This window comes from Ochotona curzoniae, unplaced genomic scaffold, assembly GCF_017591425.1.
Source record: "Ochotona curzoniae isolate NIBS_2020 unplaced genomic scaffold, NIBS_Ocur_1.0 contig_1302, whole genome shotgun sequence".
NCBI lineage: Eukaryota > Metazoa > Chordata > Mammalia > Lagomorpha > Ochotonidae > Ochotona > Ochotona curzoniae.
In genome coordinates, this window is record NW_024465035.1 from 7,649,997 (window position 1) to 7,666,484 (window position 16,488).

Here is a 16,488-nt window from a genome sequence, read left to right on the forward strand (position 1 = left end):
TTCATGTCATTTTGATATTCTGATCTGCTAAGCAGATAAAGATTCCAAGTCTTGTAACGTGTGCTTTCATGAAAAAGAAAAAAAAAGCACAGAAACACCTGACTGGAGGTTCTTCTTGGAGAGAGTACAAGGTCCCTTCCCTCTCTATCGGGGAAAACCCACCAAGCAAGGAAACACCCTCTTCTGATACACTGAACCTGCTGAAGGCTTCATATGGTCGATTTCTTTTCAGCTTTAAAAATTTGGATTGATGTACCAATCTCTAATGGCTTTACTAGGCCCCCTTCCTCCCACTAAGGAAAGCAGACATTTGTTATAACCCTGAAATGTCCTTGCTGGGCTCTGCACCTGACCCCAAGCATGGGTTCTTAAAATTGAGACATTTCAGAGAGAATGGCAACAACACCCAACTACCCTCTACAAGTTAATAAAATGTATGCATTTTTCACAGGTGAATTAATCTAACTGTCCTGAAATATCTCTTTCTCTCTGTTTCTCCCTCTCTCTCAAACACACACCTACACACAAAGACAACTAAGCCAGCTTTCTACAGGTGTCATAAATCAAATTAACTTGAAAAAGGGGGTAGAGACTGTGGCATTTTTTGAACTTCTTAGAGAAAATAGAGGCTTCCTATTTGTAAAAATTCTCATTTCCCAAGTTCTACCTAAGCACCTTGATCACTTTATGGACTAAATTGTGTACATTCAATGCCTGTTCCAGATAGGTTGAGAGCAGGGAAGACACAAAGCAGACGGCATATCCCAGCTGTAAAATTGCACACTCTACCTTAAGTGAGCAATCCAGACTACCTCCTTCATCTCCTTCTACCCAAATATTGTACTTTCCCTCTCCATAAAGATGTTTTATAATGGCAACGAGGTGCTGTAACTCACGGAGCTTCTGCTGCTTACTGGCTCCCTGTGTCCTCTAACCCCCCACTCTACCACGAGAACATATGCTGCAACTCCGCCATGAATTAGTGTTTGGCGATTCCACCTTGGAATTTGCACTTGGAAGGCAGTTTCCCCGCCCCAGTGCAAGGATCCCTGCTCATTCTTAGAAGGTGTATGTTGTCTAATGGCTGTCATGTGGCAAAACAATTCCTTAGGTGCTGCATCCGTTGACTTGGTCTCCTAAATTCTCAATTAGCAAAAACCATCCTGAACTTATATAGGCACCTAAGGTGCTATGCCTCTTCATTTTGAAATAACCATTTGTGCACGCCATATCCAGGAAAGCAGATTGCTCTTCAATGAGCAAACTCAATTGCAAAACGTTTCAGGTGGCCGTGATAAAAATCTCACTTGCATAAATCAGGCGTAGAGACATCTATTTATGCATGTACCGCCTCCTAGCTTTCTCTGCTAGCAAATGTTGAGGATAGAGAGTAATACAATAAACTTGTTTTAGCTTTTGTGATTCTGACTTTCATGAAAGGGATTTGAAACTACTTACTTGTGATCAGCTTTTTTTTTCAAATGAATATTTTTTTGGTTATTTCAGAAGCAGAGTATTGAAAACTGACTCCCATAGAACGAAAGGAGCACATTTCTTCTCAATTACATGTGTCACATGTGACGCTCATCAGCTTGAAATAAGCCACTGTAGGAGGGTTGACATTAGAGAAATCAATGCCACAAATTGGGATTTTATCAGTAGAGGAAAGGAATTACCTTACTAAACAACTACCAGCATACCGTCATTTCCTTAAAAAGTATAAAAAAAAAGTAGGACCCTAAACGTAGATGTTACACACCCAACAAAGTGAAAACAGCTCAAGTAATTAGAAGACAAGGTGTCAGGTTGGCAGCAGAATTCACTTGTGTAGATTGGTCAGCTCAGAATACTTGCTGAATGTTCTTCAGCAACTGCATTTTAATCCGGTCTACTGTAATATGGAAATAATTAAATTTATGCTGGGGTTGAGAAGTAATTGAGATTTAAAAAAAAGAATGCACAAAGTATTTGGTACATACTGGGGACTCATTACATTTCAGTCACTGTTGTTAAAGATAGGTGGCTGGAAAATGACCATGAGCTTCACTGCAGTGAATTCTTGGTTTTGTTCAGCCACACAGGCCTTTCTCGTAAGGCTCACAAGCTTGTTTGAGCGTCTGAGCCTTTGGATCTTCATTTCCACTGTGTGCATATCTTCCCCCAACCTCCTTGCCTGAATCAGTCCTCCTTTTCCTGGCAGTGGTTCTGACGTGTGTTCTGCAAAAAAGACTTCCTTGATCACCACTCCGTGACCCCCTTCTAGTCTCTGACCTTCCTGCTCATCATATCCCAGTTTGTCCTGTTTATAGTCCCATACACAGCATTATCATAAGAAGTTGCTGCTTTATTTGGTTACTAGTTAAACAACTGTCTCTCTTAACCTCAGTTCCAATGGAACAGCAATCCCACTTAGCTTTTCCATTTAACTTTGAGCATCAGAAATACTGTCTGATAAATGGTGGGCATGCCATAAATATCAGCGAGTGTGTGGATAAGTAAATGGTGAATTTGGAGCCAATAAAGTTAATACACGGACTCGGGTGTGATAGAGCAACATTCCTTTTTTTAGCTCAATTAAGGGCTGTTTTTGATAATAAAATAGAAACATTTATGGATCCACAGGAGGTGGAGAAGTTCATTAATGTTCCAGATAAATAGAATGAGCAGTAGAAAATCTATTGACATATTTAATCATGGAATTATGAAAACAACCAGAAATAGCTGCTTTTACAAAGCATGCAAAGATTGGATGTGGAATAACTTGACTGGGTAAATTTGAAAAGATTTTTCTCTCCCGGTGCACTGCTAAAGATTATTTATCTCTGTGATCATAGCATAATGATTAGAAATAAGAAAGCATAGTTTAAATTCTCAGTCATTAACATCCTGATTATTACAATTTTTTGACGGGAGAAGATGTAACACAAAGTAGCCTTCTTGGTAAGCAAGGATTTCCATAGATTTCTGAGCATGTGTTTGAGATTCCCATTACATCCCCATCTTATTTGTTGAGCATTTGTGGAGAAGTCTGGAGGCTGAGAAAGAATAAGAAACTGATTAGGATAAACCATTTTTGAAGTTTTATGGAGTCAAATAATGAACTAAATGTTTCAGCTGAAGAGATACATTTTAAAAAGCATGAGAAGTTTGGAGAGCTTTAAAAATATCATTCTAAAAGTGAAAGACTTTAATTAATAGGGAAGATATTTGGTGTAATATTATGCTTATATAGTAGGATTAGGAAGGGTTTTAAGAAAGACGAAAATGAATTTTAGCAAAGGCGTGCATTTCTTGCCTTACTGAGGAAAAGACCTTCTTAGAAGTGGCAAAGAGGCTATAAATTCAAGGTATCTAGAGGAAGAGCTCTTTATCTTATATTTGGATTAAATGCTCAAGATGCAATATTTTTCTTTATTTTTTAGATTATCTAGGATGCAGTAGAAGGTATTATCTGCAATGTTAGTAGAGTTTTCAATTAAGTTATGGGTGTCCAATTAATTTGCAAGAATTACAAAAATTCTTAAGTATCAGTTTCAGGGGTTAAACAGCCAGTTGTTTAATATTTATGTATGGATTTGTGTGTGTGTGTGTTTACACGTACTTATCTGTAGACATACATAGACACATGACTATCATCATTTTGAAAGAAAAAATTTAGATAAGTATCTAGTACCATATACTCACACAAAGTTTTTGGATTTATCTCATTATCAATGTGCATAATTTTAAGAATTAGTTTCAGATTCTTAAAACTATGAAAGCTCCCAATACCCTCTGCCAAGCATTCCACAGTTGATCTTACATGGTCTAAAATGGAAGAAATTCAGTAGGATGATATTTTACACAGAAAGAAAGAGGCACCTAATTACTGCCTATGCAATCTCTTATTCATCAAATCATGGACACCAATGCCTATTACGAATTGCTACACTCGCAGTCACACAGATGCCAGTGCCTACCTTCATTAGTGTAGAATACTATGTAGCCAGAAACCGATTGTAAATTAGTGTACACTGTGGAGAAAGAGCGTTAGGTAGCAACAGGCCATATGCTAAAGAATTTCAGATTCTATATACTATTTAATTTTCAAAATAATTTCTATGGATACATCTGGGCAAATGCATGGTAAGCCAAAAATATTTTAAGTCAAACATGCAGTGAAAACACCCAAATTAAGCATCCTAGATTAACAACATGGTATTTTGAAGACTATGACATGCTTCCCCCTGTGTCTACATGACAGACTGGGAAATGGGTGCATCAGAAGGAAAGATTGAGGATTAGGTGAACAGGAGAATATCATTACCTGGCGGATGACCAAAATTCAAAATTGGAGGCATAGATACTGTGAATGTGAGTTGTTTTCACACAGTTGTATAGTGGGATAGTCTTTATCTGAAACCATTATAGGTTGAGGAGTGTGGGGTACACGTTCATACACACATATAATTTGAAGCCATTTTTTTAAAGTCCATGGGATTTGGAATTAAAAGATAAATGCATTTGGTACAAAATTTTGTAACCCATGGTTACACGGAGTCTGTAAAAAAAAAGTTTATGGTGATTGTTATGAAAAAGCAATGCATGGATATCAGACCATTTTTGCACTCTAATAAACCTATCTTTAGCTTTATTCCATCAACTTTTTTGAGAAAATCTTACATATTCATGTGTGTATCAACAGGATATCTTTATTTTCTTCTTTCCTCTATCAGACCTTAAGATGTTTTTATTGTCTTTATTGAATGACAAAGTATGACTTTAGGCAGCCCATGTAATAACAAAGATGATCTGTGATCGCTATTTTTTCAATAATACATTTATTAGAGAGAGGGGAAAGCACACACAAACACACACACCTACACCCAAAGAGAGAGGGAAAGAATGATAAATCAAATCATCTAGACAATTAAAACATCAAGGAATCTTGTCTAGATTTTCCAAATGTTCTTTTTACTACAACCTACCTTATAAAGTCTACCTATAATGTGACCCTTATGTATGCAGTATAACCGAGGTAAAATCTGAATGAAACGAGCTTATATTTTCATTCTACTCTATTAGGTTCTACTGAATGCTCTGGGAAGGGGTCTTTGTACAGTGTAGCTGTGTCTTTCCTCCAGCAGGCTTCATTCAAAGTGTCAGCCTAGACTGTGACTTCATCTGAAACTCACCTGGGAGAGAATGTGCCGTCTCCCTCACGCAGCAGGTGTCAGCAATCAGGTGCTTGCACACTGCTGAATAAAGGACCAGTTTCTTGCCTGATGTTCTTACCAGAGGCTGCCTTTACTTTCCTGCCATGAGACTCTTTCCGTAGGGACCTTCACAACAGGGCAACTTGCTCCTTGAAAGCCAGCAGAAAGGAGAAACTCCTCACAAAACAGTGGCACTTTGGGGTCTTATGTGCTGAGACAGCATAAACAGTAGCATGCAAACCCTTTTTTAACTTCGTTCTCTGGTTGGAAGCACATTAGAGGTACAGTTTGTACCTTTGTACCCTAGAAGCACATTAGAGGTACATTGTACCCTGTACGAATGAAGAAATTAAGCAAGCAAGGAAATAACAGTGAGAAGATGATCTGACATGCAAATTAACATACAGACCTTTGAGAACATACTCATCTAATAAATGAAATTTCTTCCTATGATAAAATTCTGAAATTCTGTAGACTCACAAGGCGTGAATCATCATTCATAATTTTCACAAGTCATTAATGAAGCCACAGGGGCCAAAGCCCTGTTCATGCTCCTATAGTTCCTCAGTGGCAAAATCCTGACTAGATGCACATTTTTTTTTTTTTGGTTCTAGCTCAATGACGTTTCATTATACCCAGTACACAGAAAATTAGCACACAGAAGGCACACAATAAATACATTTTTAGTAAACTGAATAAGCAAATGACCGTATGTAACAATTTTCCCCATAAAACTCTAAGAAACCCGTATTCCTAATTCTATAGTTTTATCTTATATACGCAAGACATCATTGAAAGTCTTGCTGGTTTTCTGTCTGATCTCTGATTATATCGTCTTAACTGCTTATGCATATACTTTTTTTTCAAGTTAATATTTTACTTTTTTGAAATAATGTATTTTCAATTCACATTACGTTTAAATCTCTAAATGAAAAGCTCAGCAAATAAAATGTAAGACCGTAGCACAGCAGGAAAATAGGCAGGGTTATAAATGATACTCAGATGAATAGATAAGTTCTCATAACATCAACTTTGATTGCATCTTCTTTTGTCTACATGTTAAAGGCAAACAGCTTCAATGTAGAAAATGGACCAGACAGAAATACTACAACATGATAATTAATCTGAGAATATCGTATTATTCCACTTGTTTACATATAGGCTAACAGGGTCTCCACTAATTTTGATTGCATCATGGTTGTAAGTTTCGAGGAACTGACAAGAGTGGTCAATTTAAGTATAATTATTTTGCCAATCTATGTTTTTAAACAATTTTATTATTTAGTACAGTGTTCATTATCCATCCCCACTGCCCAGATAGAACCAGCTCTGAAATGGGAGTTTGAAGAGCTTTTAATTTGTGAATTAAGCTTCATAATAAGAAACAGCTTTTCACTCATCTTGTTTTTTTTTTCCCCCCCTGGATAATGGTCATTTGAACTGTCTCTGAGTCTGGAGGTTACTGTTAACAATTCGAATTGTATTGCTGCTGGGCTAGTTAACATTCAAATTAGACTTTCAAAATAGTGTGGAGAAAACAGTCAGCTCTTTGATGGAATTTATGATGGACACCACGGCTGGGCTAATGAAGACAATATGTCAGGGCTTGAACAACAATGAGTTGAGGCAATTTTAAGACAGTTATTGAACTGATAGAGGCGATTCCATCGTTGGGATTAGTGATAACCCCTTCTACAGAAAAAGACTGAACAGGCAGCTTGTGAAAAGTTTATGCTGCATAAGGCAATCCAGGCAAGCCAGTTCTCTCTCTCCCTCTCTCTCTCTCTCACACACATACACACACACACACACACACACACAGAAATCTTCCTTCTATTGGTTCACTTTCCAAATGACAACAAAAGCTGAGGCTGAACCAGGCTAGGACCAAGAACTCCGCCCAGGTCTTCTACATAATGTTAATGACCCAACTACTTGAATTAGACTACCTTGCATGGTGCACATGGGCAGAAAGCAGAATCGGAAGCGAGGATTGTACCTGATCCTAGAAACTCCAGTTCAGGATGCGGGCAACCCATTCAGCAGCCTAATGAACTGTGCCACTAAGCCTACCCACCCTAATCTCCCTCCCTTTTCAAATCAGAACAGTCTACTTCTTCAACGTGTTGATTTGAGAGGCAGGTAGGCAAACAGATGGACATACAGAGTTCTCATTCTCTGCAGTGCCTAGTGTTGTGACCAATGGAATCTGGAAGACAAGAACTCATTCTAGGTCTCCACATAGATAGCACAGACCCAGTCACTTAAGCCATCACCTGATGCCTCCAGTGATGTGCATGAAGCAGAGTCATTGTAAAGATCAGAACTGAGAATAGGACCAGGTACTCTTGACGTGGGACATGTTAATCCCTAAGCCAAATGCCTTCCCAATAGCGTTGGGTCTTAACAGTTAACACAGCTTCTTCCAGTTCTAAACTTCATCTGGAATACATTACCCGTAGTGAAGGTTGTGCAGATGACAGCTAAAAAGAAATGGTTGTGGAGTTTGGAATTTTTCAAAAGAGCACTGAAAGATCTTCGTAGAGTAGTGTAATAAGCTGCCTACCAGGAGCACTTGCCTTTTCCCACCCTGACTCAGTTTCTTAGTTAAGTATCAAACTGAAGACGGGAAGGGGCAGCATCAGCAGAAGTCTGACTTTCAGAAGACAGAATTTTAATTCCCTCAGTCACTTGACTCTTTTAGAAAATGATGGAAACTCGCTGCCTTAGAAACACTCATTATTTTTCTTCTCCACAGGTATTTTTAAAGCAAATTGTACTATCAATAACTGATTGAGCAGATTTTTATACCCCCTAGATTTAATGTTTTCCATCTGCAATATAAAACGAAGATAATGCACAATTATGCTAGTAAGGCTCTCTCTTCCAATAATGTTTGCACTTCTCAATGCTACATTTAAAAATGAAATAGTAGTACTTGAAAGTTAAGTGAGAAGATGAAGAAAATTGAACAGAAGAAAAATAACTGTCCGAAGACATGCTGAAAGTACATTTAAAGACAGTCTGAGACAACAGCTGATCCAGCCCGCCTGTCTTTCGAAGAGCTGAATATTCAAGTGTCAGGTATTTGGGAAGCTGGACATGGAGGCAAAGGCATGACAGAAATGCTGAGGGATAAAAAAAGAATCAAAAGATTCTCCTCAGGAATCAAGCAACTGAAGTTCAAAGTTTAATCTCTGCCTGAGTAAAGTCTTTCTTGCTGTAAACTTTAAAATAAGTGCAATGTTATCTTGTTTGATTGTTTTTTGCTTGTTCCTGAACTCTATCCCTAATAGAAAAGTTGTTAAAACATGGCTATTATTTATGTATTATTTATTTTATTTGAAGGGCAAAGAGAAGGAGAGAGACAAGAGAGAGAGATTCCATCTATTGGTTCTCTCACGGAAACACCTACCATATCCAGTCATACAGTCAGAAAGAAACCAGGAGCCTAAATCCATTAGGATGTTTTGCCTCAGTGACAGAGAACTGAGGCCTGGGAAAGCAAAAGAAGCTGGCCCAAGTCTTTGGGCCCTGCACCTATGGGAGAGCCCTAAGAGGCTATTGGCTCCCAGCTTCAGATCAGCTTGAGTCTGGCTCTTGCGGCCATTCGGGAAGTGAACTAGCAGATGAAAGACCTCGCTCCCCGTGTTTTTACTTCTCTGTAAAATCTACAATTCAAATTAAAACAAAATGGACAAACCTCTGACATGTTTTATCTATATCTGACATAACAAAATAATTAGATATTGAATTAGTTATATATGGTAACAGCTAATATTTTCTACAAAAATATAGTAATTTTAAAGATCAGAGGAGCAATATACATAAATTGAGGAATGCAAGTATGCTTATAAAAGTAACATAATAATTTGAAGGTTAACAAGTACAACTTATACTTAGATGAAATTAATTGAAAGCTTATGGCAACACAGTGGGAAGAAAAACCTTAATAGAAGCTGGTAGATGATGGAGAAAGGATTGCAACAAAGTTATATTGTGGAATTCCTCTTATTTTATTCACAAATTGCTTTTATCTTGTGAACTCTTGGTTTTCTTAAACTAGATTTTAAAAATATATCCACGGCATACAAATATGTGTTTAAAGACAAAATAAAGACTAAGCAATGGAATCTTATTGAATACATAAAGTAAAACAAAACACACTCTCTCTCTTTTTTTCTCTCTCTCTCTCACACACATTCACACACACACACACACACACACACACACACACATACACACACACACCAGAATACGGAATCGTGCAAATGGCGCTTCCTCGACTTCTCACTTGGTGTCCATATGTACAGCGAATTATTTTCAGCTCAGCTGAGCATGGGAGTGTTTCAAATGGATCCATGTGATTTTCTCTGATTAGAAACTCCGGGGAGTAAATTAGTGAGTGTGTCATTGCCTATAACAGGAAATGTCAAAATATCACTTCTTGTAGTATGTTTATTTAGCATTGTTTTTGCTGGAAAGAATTTTAACGTGAGTTGCCCCCAGACAAGCAGCGGACCTTTTCCAGAACCGTCTTCTTGGGAGTGTTGTGTAAGCTAAGTCTATAAATCACACTGATGAAGGAAAATTCCATTGACCCAACTCTTCCTACTTTTCCTCCCATGGTTGCTAACAGGCTACACACACCAAGGAAGCACAACCTCAGCTGTGGCCCAGAGTTTGCCATAAAACTGGCCTATGGTCGAACTGGTGCTTCACTGCAAATACACACTTCTGCGGAGTTCCAGCCTCCTCCCAGATATGAAGATCACAAATCGTTGTTGTTCCTTCTTAACAGCAGGTGTGAACTGAAAACTTGGATGGAATTGGTAGTGTAAAGTCTCATGAGTACAACGGTCTGAGCGTATGGGCTAAGAGGCACAGAGTGCATGTGGCAAGAAGGATGTATTTGGAGATCCCTTCAACACAGTATATGGTCACTGGCTCAGTTGAACTAGAGGTTCATTCAGGTAGACAAAGTTAATGAAGCAATGCAGAAAATGTTCTTCGTCAATGGAGGCCCTTGGCCTGAAGGCACTTAAAAGAACATGAATATTTTGCTCCTTTTTGAGTAATTCATTATAAAGACTACCTGTCTTCATAAAGTGAAATTCCAGAAGAAAAATGGAGGCAGCATGTGCGTAACTATTAGAGATCATAGGACGTGTAAAACTTCAGTTGGTGTACCTCAGTTACCTTCTACACAGAATGTAAAAGTCAGCCATAGTTATTTAATAAATTTAAGATTAAGAAACAAAACAGTTATCTAAAGATACAGTCAAAATGTACCTCAAGCTCCCAGAAATCCAGGTCCTAGGATTTCAGAATCAGCTCTTCTGCTTATAAATTTAGGCTTTTTCGTATTGCCATAAACTATAGAACATGAAAATAAAGTTAATACCAAAAAGGCATTTTCCCCAATCACCACAGCATTGATTGTTTAGTGATGGAAATAGAAATAGTTTTCTTAGCAAATGCATTTCAGTCAAATAATTTCTCTACGAGCTATGAAAACGTAATGAGACAAATTTTTTTAGTCACACTATTTCATAGGGTAAGATGTTTTGTTTAATGTTACTTTTAAAAAATATTTCCCTTGAATAAAAAAAATTCATGCATGTCTATTAAGGAAAGTTTGAAGAAAAAGAGAATATATGAAGAATCAATCTGCTAAGTTTCTAAAATATTCAGAACAGGACTGATGAAAAGGCATTTAAATGGAAACTTGCCTTATAAGGTACGGTGGAGAGGACTGATGAGCTTAAAACTGTGCATCCCCAACTGTGGTTCTCAAAGCAGCAGCATCAGCAGCACCAGGAACATGTGAAGAATACAAACTCTCAGACCCTATGCTGGATTCACTGAATCAGAAACTCCGGGAATGTGGACCGCTAGTCTGTGTGTTGACAAGCCCTCCTTTGGCATTCCGAGGCAGAGACGTTAGATAACACTGGCTTAGACACCATTTAAGGAAACTGTGCTTATAATTTTAAATTCTTGATAGACGTTTTATATGAGAATTACTTCTTTGCATTTTAAATATACAGAACAATTTGACCTAAACAGGTGAAAACTTGTAGCTGTGTGGAGTTTTCTGGAAAGTCAGAAAGACTGGATGTCTCAATTCTGGAGCTGAGGCACGTTCCTGGATTGGATGGAGCTGGGCTATGAATATGCCTTTGATTCATTATAGTTCAACATTGGTAATAATATCTTCAGCACTGCCTCAGTATCCAGCATCTCTGGGTTACTGATGTAAGAACTAGGTAATATCCACACTTGTTCCTTTGCTGATGACAGGTGACAAAGGGAAGTCCGAGAAGATACTTTCCATAGCTTTCTCCCAGTGTCTGATTCCTCAACCTTTAATCCATGACCCTGATTTTACTCAATGAACAGAGCCCTCTAAACTGGAACACAATGCAATGGGACAGAAATTATTTTGCGAGTACCTTCTATTCCAGTGTTCACGCCCAGATCTCTTACTCAGTAATTCTGTGCCTGGGTTTCTTTTCTGAAATAGGGGCTCCTTAAACCTCATGTAACTTGAAACTCTGTGGAATGCAGAGTTCCCATCCTGTTCATGGAACCCATTCAACAATCACTACCGGAGTTCCCTGGACTCAGAGCAGCATGGGGATTTACCAGTTTTCTTTGAAGAGTGTTCTTTCACCTAAACAAGAAAACCAAGAGCCTCACGAGTTTTTATTCCATCCATACTTCATATTTTAGCTGCTGACCTAGAACTGTTGAACAACCATCCCAAACAAGTAATGAGCATCTACAAAGAAAACCACTCTCCTAAGTTGGTCATAACAGCCACTGTGACTTCTGCATCCCATGACAGAATGCTTGGCTACATTCCACCTTTCCGCCCATGCGCACCCTGGAAGGCCGCAGGTGATGGCTCAAATAGTTGGTTCCCTCTTAGGAGATCTGGATTGGGTGCTGGATTTGGGCTGGTCCAGTCCCAGCTATTGTTGACATTTGGGGATTGCACTTGCTGATGGAAGCTCTCCTCTCTCTCTTTTTCTGTCTTCATGCCTTTCAAGTGAAATAGATTTAAAAAAAAAAAAACAGTATTCTCTCTGTAAATCCAGAAGCCCAGAAGTTACACGTGTAAATTGGCTAGCAGATAGTTTCTTTTATTGAAAAAAAAAAAACTTTTAAAGAGGTATAGTGGACCAAATATCTGTGCAACATTAGAAAAACGCAAAAAGCGGAATCTTGTAACTGAAGAAAGTGAAATCCACTTTACTTAATGCGGACCTCTGTCTCTGGTGTGCAGGTCCTCTGTGTCCAAAGATAATTAGCACTTTATAATGCTAATTATTATAATTATGTCTGAGAAAAAAATCATTAGGGGGTAGGTCCGTTCAGTGATTTTCAATTGCCCCTTCTATTTAAAAATAAGGTCATTTTTCTCTGAAATCGCTTTAGGAGCTCAAAGCATAAAGAGGGTTATAGAAGATTCTGTATAGGTACAGTCCTGCATTTTTAATATTCTCCTAATATTGAGATGTGCCCGGGAACTGAGCAGGGAAGAAAACAGTGAAGCTATTTAGTCTAGGAGAGTAGAAACCAGACCCCGATGGGCAAATGTCTTTGTAAGTTAATCATTAGATAGCCATTTATGGACTGGTCACCCTGTGCCTGGCATTCTGCTAAGCTCTTTCCAGTGCTATTTGCTGTCTCAGTCTCCACAATGCTGTGAAGCAAGCATTAACATACCATTTTTTCTTCACAGAAAGAGTTAGAGTCTTAGAGATTATCCCAGTTACACAACATCATATATAGAGAGAAAATGGAAACCAGGGTTTTGATTCCGGTTTGCTCGCTCCAAAGTACTCGCTCTACACACTACCCCCACATAATGATCATGTGCTCTTGCTGTCCAAGCTGTTGAAATAGTGAACTAATATGTTGGGCGTACAAAGTGCAGTTTGGAGTTACCTGCAACATAGATCATTCCTGAGAAGCCCAGTATCAGACAGATAGCAGGGGACCATGCCATTGAAGGAGCTGATAATATTTTCTAGATAATATTTTCTTAGAACTTTTCTAAGATGTGGCATAGAGAGGAAAATTTGGTGTAGGGATGAAAATACCTTAGTTTGAAGTTCCTAGCTGCCCTTTTGTGTAAGTTTGTAGATGTTCTTCAGAAAAACAGACAAACCAACAAATGTGTTGTTGTTTTGTTTCTGCTGATTCAGCTACTTCTGTTACCACCACCCAACGTGATCGGTCACTGGGAACTTACTTAGGTGCCAAGAAAAGTGCTAAGCCCTTCAAACACATTATCTTATTAAAAAGACCTGAAATATACTATTCACCCAATTTCACACATAAAGAAAGCATGTGTTAACAATACTAAATGTGCAAACATGTTTTACAATACATTGAACACCCTACGTGGTAGGTAGACCTTTAGTAAAAGCCTGTCGTCTGACAAGGAAGAACTGGCCTTTCATCTTTCTAAGATGAACAGTTGCCTTTCTGTTTAATGGTTTTTGAAAAATCCCCTTGTGACAAGCTCCAGAGGACAAATAATTTATTTCTTGCGGTGTATGGCTCTCTAAATGAATTAATTGATAGGCATCCCATTGTCAGTCTGAGGGATATGGAAATAAAACAGGCATGAGATGTTCCTCACCAAACTATTTGTTCTTTAAATGCATAAATAATAATATTTCTGTAAGAGATGTGTTTTTCCACTTTCTCCTAGTTCTTTGTGAATTCAAGAACCTATGCTTGTTGTTGTATTATGATCAGTTGAGAACTTTGGTTATATTTTTTGGGTATTAGTATTATAAAGAGTAAATGTTGCTGGGTTACGGTGGGGGGAACGCTTTCAATCCATGCCTGTTCCTGTCTATTGAAGAGAGACTAGGAAGAATCTTTGCAGTAATCACACTACCAGCAGTAATAGAATAGCAAGAGCCACTCTGTCCTTGTCAGGGGCCATAAGGTCAGAAGAGTTTTCATAGCAATGCCATGCATTGCTAATGCATTCACATTTGTGTTTGTTATGAAAAAGCACAGGCTCCTTAGCACAAAGTAAGACCCTGAAAACAAACTGTACTGATAGTAATTTATTCATTACCACTGTTTCCTTGCAGGGGGAAAAAGGAAGCTTTAAGAAGTTCTTGGTGAAAATCTTTTGTGTGTGTGTGTGTGTGATTCCCATCATGGAGTACAGGTCTTTCTGATATTCTGTGTGAGGAAATGGAAGGAAGGTTTAAAGCAGAGCTGCTGCCTGCCAGGTGGTGAACATTTTCTCCAGGCCAGGATCATGTGAGATGCCAGCTGGAATAGCCAGGGTTTCAAGGACCACCATGTTTGCTAGGGGGGTGATGGACAAACTACAGATTTCCAAGATGGTTCTTCAAGGGTAGATAATGTTCTTGAGAATGAATGAAGGGACTTGTAGCTTTAAGGAAAGCAACAGAAAATATTTTCAGTCAATAATAAAATGTTTGGCTCTCCAGGTCTTGTAATGAAATAGACGGTGGCATGGGTAAATGTGATTTTTAAATATTACATAATGAAATATGTCATAGAAGTGAAGATTTATATAATTCAGAAAAACAGTATTTTCCAAATGACCAATGTGTACTTTTAAAAATCCCTGAAAGGCAAGGCATATTTAAGTGCACATTATATGAATGGGTTTTAATGTAGCCAAGTACAATGCTTGAACTTAAAATCGCTTATTACCATTAATATTTAAGAAGTTTCTACTTGATAAATCTGAGATAATAATATAATACAATTACATGCAAATTTTATTAAAATACTTTTCTAACCAGGTGATGGAGTAAGAACTTCATACATGCCAACCCCAACCAGATGTGAAAATTCAGCCATCTTAATTTTAGCCAGATATGACAGAGACTTGCAAATTGAGAAATAGAATTCTATGTTATTTTGGTATGAAAACTATGGTTATTTTGCATAATATATTGTTATTAAGAATAATGTAAAAATTATTTAAAATCAACACAAAATGTATAATAGTCTTGGCTTTGTTTTCTAATATGATAACCATTAAGATATGCATACTATCTACATAATCAGAGCTCTCTGGGCCCTTCAATAATTATTCAGAGTGTATAGGGGTCTGAGACTAGAATGTTTGAGAGTGGCTGGTATAGGTAACGAATAATTGCATAAACTACCTTTGGGTTTATAAATTGGTACAATCATTCTGAGGAGTGATGTCTTAAATAAAATATTACAATTGTGTGACTTTTAACCAACCATTTGTGGTTTTAATTTTTAGCTTTAACAAAGAATGAGGGTTGTTCCCAGACATTATTTGTTAGTAAAGTTATCATGATATTTTTTATTTAAGAAGACACCTGTAAATTAGCTAGGAGTTCGTTAAACATTTTTTGTCATCTGTTTAAAACATAATATCATGTAACTATTGAAAACATGCTTATGGGGTGGGCTTTGGCATATACAAGTCCTAGCTAGAAACTAGGTATGCAAGACAGAAAATATCTCTTCTTTGAAGCCCTTAGGTTGCATGGCTTGTACATTCCCTTCCTTTTACCCAAACCCTTCAGAAGCTAGTGCTTATGTGATCTCAACTGCTTGATGCTGGAAGGACATACTTTACAAAGGCACATAGGGAAGTGTACTTGTGCTAGTGTTCAGATGCCCCTACCCTCCTTCAGAATATCTGAAGACCATTTCTGGATTCTGATTCCAGCTTCTTGATAATGTACAATCTGGAAGACAGTGTGTGATGGAAAACCTGCACTGAGTTTTCACCTTGTAGATCTGGCTTCACCCAGTTCCTGCTATCATGAGCATTTGAGGCGTGAAATGATTGGTTGGAGTCCTTGTCTATCTGTCTGTCTCTGTGTCAGTGCCTCTTGAAGTAGTATGTTATTTTTAAAAATACAGTAAAAGACAAATTGACTACATGGAAAATATTAATCATATGTTGAAGCAACATGATATAAGATCACAATTGTAAACTTTCTTGGAGAAGTAAAAATGAAAGCTCTCTTTTCCCACTCATATGTACTTGGAAGTTTTACTTTCATCGTTTAAGACTGATTGATTGACAGGCTGAGTGACTGAGGGAGAAGAAAAGACAGAGAAACAGAAATACTTTCCCTTTTGTTGGCTCACTCCCCAAATGGCTGCAATGGTGAGAGCTGGTCCAGGCTCAAGCCCGGAGTTTGGAACTCTGTGCGGATCTAGCCACAAGTGTTTGCACTACCTGTCGTTACTTTAGCAGATGCTTTAGCAGGGAGCTGGCCAGGAAATGTAGGGA